A 16,185-nucleotide genomic window follows, 5' to 3' on the forward strand; every position below is an offset into this window, starting at 1 on the left:
TGGAGTCGCCATTTTGTCATGCGGAAAGAGTCAATTTTGCAGACAAAACAGACCTCCCTAGAAAACAAGGCTTTTCTAGTGACAAACAAAACAATCAAGCACTATCTTTCCCTAAATATGCATTTAAAATAAAAGCAACCAGGTGTTTAAGGCTTACCTTTAGTCCAACGCTGTTTGTAGCAACCAAGCCTCTCCGATCCAGATGAGCTCCTTCTCCTTGAAGCCTGCATTCACTAACAAGCAAACGATTACATAGCACCTGAATAACTCAAATAATAAAACATATTCATCATAAAGACCAAGGAGTTTATGAAACAAATTATATATAACAACTTGTTGAGAATAATGAACTTAATTGTATTAATTGGAAATAAAAGAAACCTTACAACCAGTGCCTTGGTGTTGTGCAAGTCCCTCCCAGGGTCCAGCAAGAGTTCTCCTCTACTTTTATCAACACACCCACTTCCAAATGAAGCTCAGAAAGGATTGGAATCTCTCCTCTCAAGCTCTATAAGGGAGTCCTAATTTCAGCAGCATCTACCCTTAGGAATGTTCAGCTTTCAACCTCCCCTCCCTCTGGCCCAATGCCTGTATTTATAGTGCTTTGGAGGAAGTTAATCAGGTCCACCATCAAAGGGATAAGCCCCTCTTTCAATGGGATAGCTCCCCTCTTGTTATAGACATTTTTGTGCCTTACAGCATAGAGCATGAAATGTCAATAATCTAAGGGATCCAAAGTCCCTAAACATGTTGTTCTTACCCTTAGAGGAACAAGGTCAGCAAACCACAGCACTGCAAATCAGTTCTCCACTGAAAAACACTCAAAAACAGGTCAGTTTTGGATCATTGCAGCTGCTCCACTAGGCATCTGCGCTGCATAGCAGGTACAACAAAGGCTACCTGCGTTGCATAGCAAGTAGAACAAAGGCTACCTGCGTTGGGCGTACTTGGACATGTGGAGGAATCTTTTTCTCAAAGTGCCAGTGCCCAGGAAGCTTCTAAAAAGACACTTGATGATAAGATTCGCCTAATGATGAGTTAAGAGCTTCTAAAACTCCAAGTGGAAGACAGAAACTCCGAGTGAAGAACTGAAGAACAACTGGAGTTGAAGAGGACAACAAGTCACACATCAAGCTGACTTATCTTCACTCCAAAACTCTATATAAGGATCTCATCCCATGGGATCTAGAGGGCGGAATTTTGTGCAAAGAATTGCTGTTGGTTTACAGTTGTGAGCATTGGGTGATTGCTTGAGGGAGGTGAAGAAGAGATTTCTCTCCGTCGGGAAGGTGATGCTGGATTGGACCTCTCACGGTTGTATCGCCGCCTGAACCTTACTTCCATATATTAATAAAGCATTTGAGGTTCTTCTATTCGCATGTGTTTCAATGGTGTATTGTCTTACTTGCGTCTTTGATTTATGCTAATCCTTGAATCGATTATGAATGCATGCCTCTTGTAGTTTCCTTTTCTTGTCTTATTCGCAGGATCTCGTGTAGCTGGGCCCGTGAAAAGACTTGGATCTGGGAGCAAGCGGCAATCAAAGGAGATTGGATCGACCATTTGCGCAAGACATCGGTAAGTGGATCTCTTCCTTTTATCTCTTGCATGTCATAAAGAAGAAACTTTAGATAGCTTTGCTTTCAGCTGTTGCTAAGGAACTGTCACCCTTAGAGTGGGTTAGGGTCATTCCGAGTTGGATACTTTCCCCCACAACAGACTGGCGACTCCGCTGGGGAACGTGTCTTGTTGGTAGCTTGTGTTTCTTTCTATTCATTTCTTAAACAAAAGAGTACCGAATCGAACTGCATGCGAGTCCTTCGAATGCAAAGTAGAGGGCAGCTACTCTAGCCCAGTGCTGGGCCTGTTTATGATTTGAAGAGCAGATCCACAAGGACTCTTTTTAGCTCTTTGTGATAGTGTTCATCTTCCTTTAATCATCCTCTAGTGTATACTTGACTGACAACCTCTGATTTGGCCAAAAACCGCTCATTTTTTAGCAAACTGTGACCCGGAATCTGAGAGAGACGTGACTTGTCTCATCAGTGCAGCTGCCACAAAGGCTACCTGCACTGCAATGCAGGTCCCGAAGGGGCTACCTGCGCTGCATCTTAGATTGACAGTGCAGCACCTGCGCTGATCCAGTTTTGCTTTGTGCAACTGGGATTCCCCACTGTCTGTTGCCCAGTTTTCAGTATTGTTTTTGCAGCCTGTTGTCAACCTATATACCCAGCTGAAACCACTTCTCTTTGCCTTCATTCTGCCTCAGTTGTATGAAGAAACCGTGATTTTTCTTATTGTATTTCTTGCTGTCATTCACAGTTTCCCATAGCGAAAGTGAACTAGTCTTGCTATGACCTCTTGAATCTAGACCTGTGAGAAAGTGTCGTTGTGATTCTAAGAGTTAGTTTATTGCTGTTCATAGCTGCTTGAGCATTTGCTTTCGTTATATGGTTCGAATTTTAGTATTTCTTGTGTTGAAACGAGTGAATCTTAAGGTGTTCTTTTGATTGTTGGACAAAAACTTGTTTTCTTTCACTTGAAATTGAATTCGAAATTATACAACAGCTTTCTTTTTGTAATACATCAACATTAAGGAAGAAGAAAAGAAATACTTGCATTGTGCATGTGCATTTTGACAGTTTGCATGTCGATTTAGGAAAAGTGCATCAGTGTGTGCTCTATGATCTGTTTGAAAAGATGATGTCTTTCTTTTCCTTCAGTAGTTAAGGTTTTCATAAGTTGAAAGAATTGAAAAAGCTTGCTTATCATTCTTAGACTGCATTTAGGAGTTGTATCATACATCACGTGGTGATCCGTAAAGGCAAACTACTAAGCAAGATCAACCTAAAAAGAACTGAATTTATCTAACAACGCTTTGAAACATAACGAAACACAGTAGAGGTCTAGGTAGAGACGTGAACCGGCGTCGTTAAACATAGTGACTGTTGATCTCTACGAAGGTGGGTGATTCCTCCTGAGGTACGATAGCACTAATACGGACTTGTGCCCCCGCGTACCGTCGCGTATATTGGGGGACCCCTATAGGAACAAAGCCTTTATCCATAGGAAGCCGTGTCGGCCGCCCTACTGATCGCGATGCAGTGAACACAGCATTCACGAAGATCGACCACTCGTACCGTAAAACGTATTCTGTGGTTTCGCGAAAGGTTTGGCACACCCTTGCCTAGAACTCCAGAGTAGTTTCTTTTGGCCTTTTTTCAAACTCTATAACTGAAAAAGTCCATCCGAGCATTTGTCACTTAGGGCTCGTTAATACATCGAAGGAGACTAGAGTCATCTTTAGCTTTTTCTCGACTCTTAAAAAGTGAAAAAGCAAGTTGTGTCTTAAAAAGCGTCGTCATATAAAATTCATTCTAAACGGAACATAATCACCACTTATTCCTACGTTGATCTTAAGGTTGAGAACATGGAACACACCAACCAAGGGATTCCATAGCATGGGACCCCTAGCCCTTTCTCCTCTTGGGGAGAAGTTGGTGCGCCCCACATGGCCACATTGTCGCTTCCAGGACTGACAATTGGCCTGCCAGTTTGGCTATTCTCGACCGCTGTAGTTCAGACCACCACGGTTCCTGAACAGTCGATTCAACAGTTAGACCAGTCTAGAGCTACCCTCCAGCCTTCCACTTCTTATGATCCTTCCTCCGATCCTTCTTCTTCGAAAGGTCAAGCCGCCAAAAGCGGAGCTCCCATAGAAAAGAAGAAGGAAAAGAAGAAGAAAGAAAAGAAGCAAAAGGAGCCAAAGGCGCCTGGGGGCAAGCAAAAGGCATCTAACGAAAACCCACACACAGCACGGACCGGGCCCAAATCGCCATGTGTCATATGTAGAGGAGACCACCTCCACCGTGATTGTCCCAGTATTCCCCGGATACTAAGGGACTGGTCCCCTCGTTTGCACGATTCGGAAGCGTCAACCTCTGACAACCAGGTTGAATGCTTACCGTCGACCAACGAAAGTGAAGGTCGCAGACGACGAAGAGGGATGAGATTCCCCTGCGAACTGTGTGAAGGCGATCACACCCTTCGCCTTTGTCCCTTTTTAGACAAGGCAAAGAGAGTTTTGGAAGATCAACCGGTGGCACCGGTGCTACTTCCTCCTGGATATCAAAAACTCGCGCCAGGTCCTTCGTTGGTCGAAAATACAGCTGTCTTGCTCAGAGGGCCAGCTGAAGTGTCAGTCACTGAAAGTGAACCTACTAAATCCAGACCGGACGAAAGTCCAAAGGTCGAAACGGTAGTTGACCCGGTTCTCCCTTCAAAAGTTTCATCTTCAAACACCACAGTCACTGAGGATTCATCTTCAGTTGACACCCCCACCGAAGAGAATAAGGATGACACCGTCCATATTCTTTTCGTCAACTCCGATTCTGATGAGCATCTGGGCAAAGCGCCCACTCCTTTATCGCAGGAAGGAGCATCGTCAGGATCATATCCGGCCGTATATTCGGTCCCACCACCAAGCAACCTAGTTGCGTCCTTTGATTGGAACCAACTAGGCAGACCCCGGTTACCAGCCAGTATACCATTTAGAATTATAGTCTAAATATACAAAATGGTGATGGCTGGAACTATCATTGATGAAGGGGCGTCTGTGAGTATCCTGTCCTCTATTGCTTGGAAAGCACTGGGTGGCCCGGCGCTTTTGCCCGAGACAAGGCGTCTCTCGGGTTTTGACAGGGGAACCAGTCGACCATTAGGGATTCTACCTAATGTGCCTATTACCTTGAAAGGGAAGGCCGTCAAGATGAATTTGATGGTCGTCCAAGGACCCTTGGATTATAACCTACTCCTTGGACGGGACTACATATATTGCATGGAAGCAATAGTCTCCTCACTCTTTCGAATAATGTGTTTTCCATACGAAGGAAGAATGGTCAAGCTCGTAGACCAACTTTCATTTCCGAGATCACGCATCGCAAATAGTCACATACCTATCCTGAATGGTCTATTTGATCAAGAAAGGTCTCTACCTCCGGTGCTTCTTCCTGATGAGTGCGAGTGATTCGGGAAAGGAAGGCCGGAACCCAGGGGGCATGCGTCCTGGTCTGCTCTGGAGGCAGAAAAACCTTGGGTGTAAAGTAGAATTTCTGTGGGAGAATATGACTAGTCCGTACCCCATCCCCCCCTTCATCTTTGAGAATCTTCCTCTGAGCCATCTTCATGGAGAAGAAGGACAAGAAGACAAAGAGAGAGATGGGCTCTCAGAAGGGGTAATTGGGATTGGGGTTGTTCTAGAATAAGATTCTTTTGTTAAAGTTATGTGGGAGGACGGGGGCCCGTTACTCACCTTTGTCTAAATAAGTAGGCTCTGCCAAAGAAGGGGATCCGTTTGCGGCAGCAAGTAGTAACCATCTTTGGATAAAAGGCAAGCCTCACCCATTAAAACAAATGTTTTAGAGGATAAGTAGGGGCAACCTCCAAAGAAAGAGATTCTATTGCTGCAACAAATTGTAACCATCTTTGTGTATCCTAATGATAGACATCGCCGAAGAAAGAGTTTCCTTTGCGCCAGCAAATAAAACCAATCTTTGGGTAACCTGAAAGAGGTAAGCCTCCCTCAAACCCACCAATGTTTTGTCTATTGAGAAGTGTTCTTCTCTTGTCGCAAAGATCAGTTAAAAACTGGGCTGACGAGAAGACAAGTACCGCGTAAGACCCACTAAAAATAACGAGAAGACAAGTATCGTTAACATTAGGACTGACAAGACGACAAGTAGATGCGAACACCCAAAGAAAAACAGAAGTGGAGGAGAGGAGGGGCAACCTTGAAATTATACTTTATACCTGGGGGCATGCAAACCTCTTGGAATGCAAGCACGGGCGGCTATTTTGTTTTTAGTTTTTTAGGTCCTCCCTTTAAACCTGTAGGTCTAACCCGTTAAACTCATAGGATTAGCCGATACCCAGCTTGCATAAAAGAGGGTATGGGGCAAAGCGCAGGAAGATGAAGCTCTTTAAAAAATAGGAATCTTCCATGAGACCTTACTACTTTATGACTGGTAAAAACGAGTAGTTTTGGCAAAGTTCATGCTCGTTAAAAAAATAAACGCAAAACCGAGCAGTTTTCGCAAGGGTTCATGCTCGTTAAAAAATAAACACACATGTGAGCAGGCTTCCCCCCAGTGTTCAAGCTCATTCAGAAAAAATGAACCGGTAAATAACCATTTGAGACCGTAAATTAGCCATAAAAGCCTTGGTCGTGTTTGTGCACCGTCACCTCCACTTTTCCTTTGGCCGATCATTCACATCCACTTGATTGTTTACCTATTTTGAGGAACAGCTGCGAAGAGTGATCCCATTTAGCCATCCTTGTAATACTGCCGTGATTGGAAAATTCCAACCTGTACCTGGAATCTGCTGCTATCCCTGTTTATCACTCGTTCCTCAAAATACGAGTCTTCTTTGAGCTCTTTTCACTGACTCGTAAAAAATGAAAAGTTTGTCGAGTTTTGGCCTTCCAGCTCGTTAAAAGGACCGGAAGAGCTATCCCTCCTCTAGATTTTAATCTTTTTGGACCTGAGGGATTATTGCACAAAAAGATCGAGCGCTTGTCTGGTTCAGCTCGATAAAGATATCGAACATTCATCCCTTCTGTATTGTTTTATACTTTTTCGGACTTAAGGGATTAGATGATGAAAAAGGACCCCTGGAGTCTACTTTATGTACCCTTTTCAGACTCTCTAAAAATGAAAAGGACCGAGTTGTCTTTGTCGCTGGGCTCGTTAAAAATGTTAGATAGCGACAAACTTGTCTTTAGACAAGAACGAGTTTCCCTATCGCTAGGCTCGTTAAAACATAGCGATGGGCTTGCCCGAAGGGCAGGTTATAGATCAAGCATATGTTATCCTCCTCAAGCTTCACAAAAATAAAGAGGTACTGGTCAGAAATGACTGGGGAAAAAATGGGAAGAACCTCAAAGCTTAATGGTAGCAAGTCTCTCTTGAACATGACACTTTTGGCCTCCGTAAATATCGGGTTGGGTTATTATCATTCAACGGTCCCTTCACCATGGTCTCGCCATACCATCCATACATGGGGTAATGCTACCGATCCATCACATCAGTGTCGTTATATGTTCAAGAGATGTCATTCAGAAAGTGTCAACTGGGTCCCATCCACTACCATACATCATCTTTCATCCTTCCATGACCGCCACCCTGAATCATATTTCACAGATCATTTTCACCATCATCGCTAGCTCCGTTCCGTGTCACTGATGTGGGATTCATTAAGGCCCTCCTTTGACGGATCACTTCTTGTCGACATCAGCTCATTATCCAAGAAGTTGATCTAGGAACACCCCCTCAGTACTTTGAAGCTTGCATGCCTCAATGGCAAGTTTCTCACTTCCGGCGATAGGTATACATTAATGACCTTCGACCAGGAGACTTTGCGTGGTGTTCGACGTCAGATCCTATATTCACGCCACGTGAATTGTGCTGCAGTACCTTGAGGGTCATCATCATTATCGGTGATTCCTCTCGCGCTTGTTAACAGTTTACATTATTGACTGGTAATCAAGCGATGTCTTTCCATGTTCGACTTCAAGAAATTCTCACATGGATCGACTTGTACTAGAGTGAAGATCGGACAAGTTTGAAGACCCCGGATCTAGTTTCATCCATCCGGGCTGCGATATATATTCAGGAGATAAAAACATAGACATGTGCAGCAGATGAGCATCCTACTAAAAGGATGATAATTAAAAGCAGAGAATTATCCGTCTCTTATCAGACGATCGTCTGTTTATGTACGGCAAATGTATTTATAAAGCTGATCATGGGAAATGCCCGCATCAGCTAGATCATGAAAAGAAAATATGAAAAGATAATGTATTGTATTGTATTTTGTTACAGGTCACCTCCCGGCGATTGAATGAACTTCGGATCCTCCTAATAAAGAATTTCACCCGATAAACGACCTCATACTTTAGGGGGCAACTGTTATAGACATTTTTGTGCCTTACAACATAGAGCATGAAATGTCAATAATCTAAGGGATCCAAAGTCCCTAAACATGTTGTTCTTACCCTTAGAGGAACAAGGTCAGCAAACCACAGCACTGCAAATTAGTTCTCCACTGAAAAACACTCAAAAACAGGTCAGTTTTGGATCATTGCAGCTGCTCCACTAGGCATCTGCGCTGCATAGCAGGTACAACAAAGGCTACCTACGTTGCATAGCAAGTAGAACAAAGGCTACCTGCGTTGGGCGTACTTGGACATGTGGAGGAATCTTTTTCTCAAAGTGCCAGTGCCCAGGAAGCTTCTAAAAAGACACTTGATGATAAGATTCGCCTAATGATGAGTTAAGAGCTTCTAAAACTCCAAGTGGAAGACAGAAACTCCGAGTGAAGAACTGAAGAACAACTAGAGTTGAAGAGGACAACAAGTCACACATCAAGCTGACTTATCTTCACTCCAAAACTCTATATAAGGATCTCATCCCATGGGATCTAGAGGGCGGAATTTTGTGCAAAGAATTGCTGTTGGTTTACAGTTGTGAGCATTGGGTGATTGCTTGAGGGAGGTGAAGAAGAGATTTCTCTCCGTCGGGAAGGTGATGTTGGATTGGACCTCTCACGGTTCTATCGCCGCCTGAACCTTACTTCCATATATTAATAAAGCATTTGAGGTTCTTCTATTCGCATGTGTTTCAATGGTGTATTGTCTTACTTGCGTCTTTGATTTATGCTAATCCTTGAATCGATTATGAATGCATGCCTCTTGTAGTTTCCTTGTCTTGTCTTATTCGCAGGATCTCGTGTAGCTGGGCCCGTGAAAAGACTTGGATCTGGGAGCAAGCGGCAATCAAAGGAGATTGGATCGACCATTTGCGCAAGACATCGGTAAGTGGATCTCTTCCTTTTATCTATTGCATGTCATAAAGAAGAAACTTTAGATAGCTTTGCTTTCAGCTGTTGCTAAGGAACTGTCACCCTTAGAGTGGGTTAGGGTCATTCCGAGTTGGATACTTTCCCCCACAACACCTCTTGATGGGATAAGTTCCTCTTTCATTAGGATGCATGAACCATCTAGAGGCGCTCAATCCACGTCAAACCATCTTCTAGAATGCTCTAGATTCGACCACAAGTAACTTTTTTGAAGTAAAACTTGCACCTTTTGACCTTTACAGGAGTACGCACCCACCCCTTTACAGACAGAGTGTACAAGTATGCAGGTATTATGAACTTGAGGTACGTACACGCAGGTAAGGTTAAGAGAAACTACGTAACCAGAGTTATATTGACTTTTTAAAGACTTTCTCTCTTTCTTGGAGTTTGACATGAGGAGCAAAGGTATAAGACTTGCCAAGGAGGACAGTATGACAATTGATGGAGCCATACTGACTGCAAATAGTCATGGTGACAAATTTTAGTGTAACAGACTCTATAGGATTTCCTTCGTATGGGAGTATGCCCTCGTAATTCATCGATAAATGAGCGTTAAACTGCTATTCATTTTTTTTCGTCGCCCCATCACCACCTGTCACCATCATTTCTCTGCCACCTCATCCCATCTTATGGCCACGTCACTAATTTGCATGCCCCATGTATGCATTTATTTTTTCTTTCCCCTCATTTTCTCATTTTTCCCATAAATTTCGTTACCCTTGGCAATTTCATTTTACCATTGTTCTTCTTCTCTACTTCCATAGATTGGAATTGTACAACTCAGAGCTCCAATTAGCATCAGTAACTGGTAGCGAGGTATTTACATATCATCTCCTTCATCCTAGTCATCAAAATGTCTAAGCAAACCATTCTAACAGGGTCCTCTTCTCATATTTCCTTAATGGACACTGAAAGGGACGTCTTTGACCCATTTTCTCTTTAGATTTCATAGAATTCCACCATCATATCCTACTCAATCAAGTAGAGTATCCTACATATGTTGCAGTTGCGAGGTCTGGTATTTTAGCTGCAGTGATCCCTCATACATATGTCTTCTCATAATTTGTTTATTGGCTAGTCTCTGCCCTATATCCACAGAAATGCTTTGTCATGAACAAATTGGGGGAGAATATCTTCCAAGTGTCTTCCCTTTTAATACAACAGACCTTGTGTTTTCCTTCTTCGAACTCCTACATATATTTCCTAGCATAAACCTTGTTAGATGCCTTATAAAACATATCTGGACCAAACTATGCTCAGTTAGCCTTATTTTTAGTGCCCACTGGGAAGCATTTTCCTTTGGAACTCACTCATTTCCCTTTGGATACTTTTGTTGAGGAGGTCCATTAAATAAATTTTGAGGTCTAAAATAGGCCTCCTAAGAAAAATGTAAAACCAAAATAAACTTTATAAGGACCAATAGGATTCAAGATGATGATGTCAACTGCGGGGGATGATTCACCATTTTTGGGGTAAAAAGGTAAAAAAGATTAAAAAATAATAAAATAATAAAACTATTTTTTGAACTTGTATCTTCAACTTATCTACCTAAGGTTTATCTCAAATTTCAAGTGGGATTAATTGTTGGATGCAAAAATTAATTCCTCATCCAAGGAGTACCCATGTTACATACTTTTAATGGATCCTACTACACGAAAAAATGAAAAATACATGAAAAAACATGATTGCAATCACGTTATTCATGTATTTCTCATTTTTCTTGTAGAAAGGTGCATCGAAAGTATGAAACATTGGTAATCATTAGATGAGGAATCAAATTATGCATCCAACAAGTGTTCCCAATCAAAATTTGAGTAAACCCATAGGAAGATAAGTTGAAAATACGAGTTGAAAAAGTAGTTTTCTCTTTTTTCCCTCAAAAATTTGATGATGTAATGTAATCTTATTTTATTATTTCCACTATTATTTTATAATTTCCTTAGGAGGACCATTCTAGACCTCAAAATTCCCCTAATGAGACCCATTCTTCAAATTATTGCTAAGATTTTGGGAAGAAAAGACACAACTCGCATTGACAAAGTTACTTTGGGAGACCTATGAGACCTTACTGGTGGAGGCGAAGATCAAAATCAACTCTGCACATGAGAAAATAACAGTGCTTAAGGGGGAAAAAATTTTAAACTACTTTCATGGATATTTTCATCTACTGTGGTTAATAATAACCCTCTTTGTTGACAAGCCAACATACAACAAAATCACAAATTTTAGAATGGCACATATTAGGTTTGTCAAGGGTCTGAATTCAAACATGAAAATTTGGAAAAAATTGTAGAGAATGGATGTCACCAACAGTAAAAAGTGCACAATTTGGACCCTCAACTTCACTAGAGTACCATCTTACTCAGTGAACCAATGCCACCTGTCATTGAAGTAGTCTTTTTATAAACATTTCTGAAAAATACGTATTTATGTTTTCTTTTGATTTAAGAATGTAATGTTCGAAAGAAAAAATAGTCTCAGAGTAGTTTAGGTGGTTAGCAGTTTTTGGTAGTTGACAGTTTCATAACTATCCCTCTTAAAAACAATTATAAAAAAATTGTAAGAACAAGTGAGGGTTCCAAGTTTTGGACCTTAGAAACAAAAGTTACTTGTATTTTCAGTCTTCTTGGTGATTTAAATAAAGATTTCAAAGTGATTCCAGACACTTGTTGAGTATGATATGTGTTTCTTGTTATCTTTTCATCTTAATGTTTTTCTTCTATAGAAGAGAGTAATGAAGTTGTTGGCCTTTAGCTTTACAATTTTTCAAAATTTGATTTTTGTGAGTTAAAGTTAAAAGAACCTTAATTATGCACTCCTCTTTTCTATATTCCATTCCATGTTAATTCCATATTTCTTCTAAAGTTAAAGACAAAATATTATGCACTAAGAAGCCTATTGTTAAAAGATTTTCATCATCTTTTCTCACTACACTACCATTAAAATCATATTCAACATCAGAAGGCCACTTTGAAAGATTGTTTTTCCCATAGAAGACTAGGAAACATTGTCTATATAATTAATATTTTTGGGGTTTTAAAAAATGGGACAACAAATTGATTTCCTCATAGTTCTTAATAAATGTCTTGGGCACTGACCTCTCCTCAGCCAGAGGTTGTCTTCCAAGGTACAACATTTTTTGGCGCCATTCCTGGGGAATGAAAAACAAAGTTATTTTTCCCTGGGTTTTTCCTTGTAGTCATTTCTTTGTCTGGTGAGAAAAAAAAGTGTCTAGGTTAAGTGTCTCACCAAGAAAGTAGTCTTGGCTCCTAAAAGGCCTCACACAAGTTCTGATACCAACTCACAAAAAAAATCTCTTGTCCTTTTTGATCCAAAGAAATTAGTTTCTCAAAGAGTTTGGAAAGAAAAATCCATAGTAACTCCAAACCCTACCTTATCAGCTCTCGGTACCAGTTTTGTTTCTTAATTTACAAGGACCTGTCATTTAGAAGAATTTGTAAAGAGCCTTGAATTTTCTCAAGAAATATTAATTTCTCCTCAAATTTTTTTCCAAAACCCACATTGGAAGGATAATATTTTGAGTCTGTGTCCTTTTATTTTCCAGAGATTGAAGAAATCAAAACAATTGATTTATCAATTTTACATCAGACTATCTCTACTATCAGTCAGCCAGTTCCTATTTTTGTTATCCCACCTCAACCATTTGTATTTCAAGCAGGAAATTCTTCTGTTCCCCTCCCAAATCAAAATATGGAAATTCCAACTTTTCTTTTAAACATATATGCACCATTAAATCTTCCTCAGCCAATGAATGTTATGCCTCAAGATTATCTCAAGTTGTTACCTAGGTTCATAGGGGAAGATGAAGTAACAATAGAAAAGCATGTTGCCTCTTTTTGTGATTTTGTTGATAATTTAAATGTTGAATATCTGGATGTAGTAATGAGATTATTTGTACAATCACTGGATGGAGAAGCAAGAAAGTGGTTCAAAACACTTCCTTCTAATTCTATAAATACTTGGGAAGAATTAGAGAATTTCTTTACACAAAGATGGGGTGAAAAGAAATATCACAATTATTTTCTAACTAAATTTAATGCAATTAAAAGGAAACGAGAGGAATTTGTAACTTAATTCATCAAAAGGTTTAACAAATTTTATAATAGTTTGCTAGCAGAAATAAAACCACCACCTGCAAGAGCAAAAGTGGTGTTTGCAGGAGCATTTGAATCTGACTTTGGTTTCACTTTGAGGGAGAGGATATCTCCTACTTTAGACCAGATCCAAAGTGATGCACTAGAGATTGAAGCAAATTTGTTTGCTGTGGGGAAGATTAAATCAAAAGATCAAATCGAAGATAAGAATAAAGGAAAAGAAGAAGTGAAGGTTGCTAGTCAACCTAAATATTCTCATGAACAAAAGCTTGATGAAATGACTAAAGTCATTAAGAATCTGTCCAATAAGCTTGTGAAACTAGAATTAGAGCATAAAATCCCTCCGAGGAAAATTCAACAAGGACAAAACATAAATTTTAATACTCAGTTCAGGAGATAGCCACTGAAAATTATGGAAAGAGATAAAAAAGACCCTGGTCCAATACAACCACCTCTATATATTGAAGATGAATCGAAGGAAGTAGTGGAGGAAACCCTTAAAGAACATGAGAATCAAATCTCTACTTTGTATGAGGAAGAGGGAGAAGTAGTCATAAATGATAATTTCTTTTCTTCTTTTAATATACATTTCTGACCTAGGGAAGGCAATAGACTAGCTCATTCATTGGCAGTTGCAGCTAGTACTTTTAAGCCTCCATTAAATCTTGGGCCTAGGTATGAACTAGAAATTAGGAATAGACCTTCCATTCCATACAACATAAAGTATTGGAAGGTTTTCGAAGATGAAGAACATATTAAAAGATTTCTGGAAATGGTAGGTGAATTTTCAAATTTGGAGATTGACCAAGAGGATGAAATTGAAGAAGTTCAAGAAGAAGAACCAAGCAGTAAATTACCTTTTAAAGATTTTGTAGGAGATCAGAAGATAATGCAACTTAAGAAAAATGTGATCCCTAAAGGTTTGGTACCCTTGGAAATATTGTTTAATGCAAATGATGTTGTTGTTAATACAAAGAAAATAGATTTGGAAGATGATCTTGAAGACTGCAACCTTGGAACAGAGCGGCAATAGAAAGTTGGTGAGATTGGCAAGGGATATTCCAAAAGAATTCAAATAGAGGTATGTACATCTTTTCAAGAAATATTTTGATGTGTTTGAATGGTCATATGAAGACCTAAATAATTATGATACCACATTATTCATCATAAAATTCCTTTAAAACTAGGCATTAAGCCATATAAAAATAAATTCAGGCAGATTAATCCTTTGTTCTTGCCATCAATTGAGAAAGAATTTAATTTATTGCAAGCTAAACTAATTATTCATCTTAGATATTTTGATTGGTGGCTAATTTAGTACCTGTGAGGAAGAAGAATGGGTAAATTTACTTATGTATTGACTTCTAAAATTTGAACAGAGCATCATTGAAGGATAATTATCCTCTCCCTAAAATGGATTAAATTTTGAAAAATGTAGCAGGATCTTATAAATTATCAATGATTAATGGATTTTCAAGCTATAACCAAATTTCAGTGCAGCCAGAAGATTAGAAAAAGACATCATTTACAACCCCATGGGGTACTTTCATGTATGCAAATATGCCTTTTGGATTAATGAATGTTGGTGCTACCTTCCATAGGGTTATGAATATATCCTTTTTAGGTGAAAAGAAGAAGTTTCTAGTAATCTATTTTCATGGCATTACAATTTTTTCCATGTCAGATGAAGAGCATTTGAAACATTTGCAGCAAACTTTTGAAAAATGCAGAAGGTATGGCTTATCTTTAAACCCTAAGAAATATCATTTTGTTTTGAAAGAAGGAAAATTACTTGGTCATATTGTATCTAAAGAAGGGGTTAGGATTGATCCAAAAAGAGTTGAAGCAACTAAAAACATACCTCTGCCAAGGATTAAAAAGAAGATCCAAATTTGTTTGGGAAAAAATAAATTTCCTGAGAAGATTTATCCCAAATTATGCAAAAATTGTAAAAGAAATCACTGACATGTTAAAAAGGATGCAAAAATCAGGTGGACCACGTCTGCCAGAGAATATTTCACAAGGATCAAGGAAGAATTTCAAGAAGCCCCAGTATTGGTGAGTCCTAATTATGAGAAACCTTTTTAGATATTTCCATTTGCTTCTCCTTCTACTCTTGCAGCAGTACTTTTACAAAGATATCAAGGAGCAACCAGTAGCATTTTTTAGAAGGGTCAGTAGCATTTTTCAGTAAGGTGTTAAGGGATGCAGAGCTGAAGTATAATATCCTAGAAACTAAATCCCATGATTTGGTAAAAGGACTAAAGGATTTTAGAGTTTATGTTCTTTAGTCTCAAATTATTGCATATATTCCTAACGATGTTGTCAAAGATGTGTTGACTTGGAATGACAGTGATGGAAAAAGAGGAAACTGGATAGTGAAGATCCATGAGTATGACATGGAAATTGAACAAAATAAGCTGGTAAAGGGACAAGGATTAGCGAAAATCATGACAGAAGCTAATTATCAAGCTATGGGAATCAATTTGCTGGTTGAAGTTGTTGAATCCAAGACTGAAGAAGAACAAGGTAAGAACAAAGAACCTGATAACATAATTCAATATAAGTATCTTTGTTCTCATTGGTATAAATACATTGTCCATTATCTGTGTTTCCTTAGTTGTCCTCCTTATTTAAATATAAAAAATATAAATCGCTCAAAGTCAAATCTCAGAAGTATGAAATAAGAGAAGGAAGGTTTTATTGGAAGGATCCTTCTTGTATCTTATTTCTCTATTTGACAGAAGGAAAGGCTATAGAAATTGTCAATGAATATCATGGATGTCTATGTGGTGGCCATTATAGTTGGAAGGTTACAACACATAAGATCTTGAAGGTTGATTTCTTTTGGCCCTCTTTATTTTCTGATGTTTATAGACTTGTAAGAAGTTGTGAAAAGTGCCAAATGTTTTCTGAAAAGAAGAAATTGGCACCATTACCTCTAATTCCTATGTTTATCGAAGAACCATTTAGATAATGGGGTATGTATTTTATAAGGGTGATAAATCCACCTTCCAGTGGACAACGTAAATGGATCCTAAAAGGTACATATTATTTTACTAAATGGTGGAAATTGCTCTAACTAGGAGGGAAAATGAGTCAATGGTAATCAAATTTCTGGAGGAAAATATTTTCACTAGATTTGGCTATCCAA

The sequence above is a fragment of the Pinus tabuliformis genome, chromosome X, assembly GCF_031772625.1.
Source record: "Pinus tabuliformis cultivar Carrire ecotype Pingquan chromosome X, CPIR1, whole genome shotgun sequence".
In the NCBI taxonomy this organism is placed as follows: Eukaryota; Viridiplantae; Streptophyta; class Pinopsida; order Pinales; family Pinaceae; genus Pinus; species Pinus tabuliformis.